Consider the following 2,129-nt stretch of genomic DNA (forward strand, 5'->3'; position numbering starts at 1 on the left):
TAACTGTCTTGATATTTACTTTGAAAGCTGATGCTCGCGATTATGGTAAGGGGCGTTACATTTCAGGGGCGTTACATTTCAGACGCGTGCTTGCAGTGTTCGGCCAATCACAATGCACTGGGTCAGCTGGCCAATCAGAGCAGACTGCGCTTGTCAAAGGAGGGGGCTTTGTTGAAAACGACGTGTTTGAGAGAGGCGGGGCATAGAGGACCTACAATAATGTACAGTATTTGAAAAATAATGTTTTTTTAACATTAAAGCATGTCAACATATTCTGTTACAGCAAATACACTAAATAATGATCTTTAAAATAGCATCATATGACCCCTTTAAAGAAATATTTCTGATTCTACCTATAAATTTAAGTTTTGTTGTTGTAACCTATAAATCAGGTTTATGTTACACAAAACAGAAGAACGCTGTTTTAACTTAAGTACTTTACATTGACACAACATACAACTTCCAATGAACACATTCGAAACATGCACACCTGTTCCATGTTGATTGGTGAATTTCTGAATGAAAAATTGTGATTTGGGGTTATTATACACTTTATGTTGCAGCAAAGTGAAAATCCAACTGACAGTGATACTCTTCAGCACAATGGTAACCACAACATTCAATAAGAGAAACTCCTCTAAATGTCTAACATAACTGAACATACAATTAACATAAACTACCATCTTTCTCTTTAATAATAAACACATAAAATAACAATTAATCCCTATAAATTTACTCTCCTAATGCAGTCCCTCGCAAAACATGCTGGGAACTACAGGTCCACAGCCCAAGGCAGCATTTCCCAAAAGCATCGTGAGCTAAGTTGTTGACCATTGATGGGTATCTGACGGAGAGACTTAAAGCAGTTTAAAGCAGAGTCCTGCACGGGTCCTGTTTGGTAAACGTGCACCAGCAGTAACAGAACACTCGACCCGTTATCCAACAGCAGCACTAATTTAAGTCTGTACCAGACCAGAACCGTTTGACATAATAAAGACCGTGAGTCTCGACCCGAACCGCACCTGCATTAAATCTATTACATCAGGTAGGCAAAATTATTTATTTTCTCATGTAACACAAGCAATCAAACCAAAATTAGGCATTATAAGTTGGTGCTTTGAAGAAAAACAGACGCGCAGCGCAATGTGATAAATGATGTTTTATTAACCAGGTTCGGGAGGAGTGCGTCAGATACTTAGCCTAATTAACACAGGTGGAGCGCACTCAAGTTAATCAACACCATGATATAAATACAGCTGACTTACCTCTATCCATTGACGGTTTATCAGCATTCAGTTTGCACCTTTTGCCATTATATCTCAGACTCAGCTTCTCCCATCTAAACGACAAGACCTTAACCAGGGATTTTTCGGTTCTCCGGGCAAACTGCCGGCCGCAGGACCGCTCGTTCTCCACCAGACACCGCCGCCGAGCTCCAGGCTTCATCGCGGCCGCTGCTTCCTGCTTGACCTGCCACACGCTTTCCACGACGCCGAGGCTTAACCTCGCCTCTATCGGCATCACTTCCATTTTTCCCCTGACATCTTATCTTTCGGCTGAGCCTACAATTCCTCCAATCAGAAAGTGGACCGCATTTAAGCCTGAGGCAAACGCTGATTAATTCCGACGCACCGTCCTCACGAAGGGTAAACAAAGCGGATCTGTACTATACAAGTTATTCGTATCCCAGCAATCAGGCAACCTCACTCCTAAATCTACTCCAGCAGAGCGGCCAATATTATGAGCAAAGTTCGCAAGGCCACGAACTCGCCTCGCTCGACACCACCATCGCCCCGCACAAGACCCGGCTCTCCTTAAGCGCTGGGTCGCAGCGGCAGGCCTTCAACGAGCCTGGGCCGTGCCCCAGATCTCACCGCAGCAAAGCCTCACTCGCCTCCCGCCGTACGCGGCCGGGCCTCCAGCTCTCGTAGCAGACGAGTTTGAGGCTGCCTCCGCTAGCGGCGCAGGCCACGTTGCAAATTAATTAAATTGCAGGTGAAGTCGCTAAAAGCAGGTTTTCATGGCTAAAGTTTGTTAAACGACGTTATGACAAACGAATGTTGATGCCATTTTTTTTAAAGCAATTTATAAAAAAAAAAAAAAAAAGCCTTTTTTCCCAAAAGTTTATC

Source organism: Sinocyclocheilus anshuiensis, unplaced genomic scaffold (genome assembly GCF_001515605.1).
Source record: "Sinocyclocheilus anshuiensis isolate Anshui unplaced genomic scaffold, SAMN03320099.WGS_v1.1 scaffold1949, whole genome shotgun sequence".
Classification (NCBI taxonomy): Eukaryota; Metazoa; Chordata; class Actinopteri; order Cypriniformes; family Cyprinidae; genus Sinocyclocheilus; species Sinocyclocheilus anshuiensis.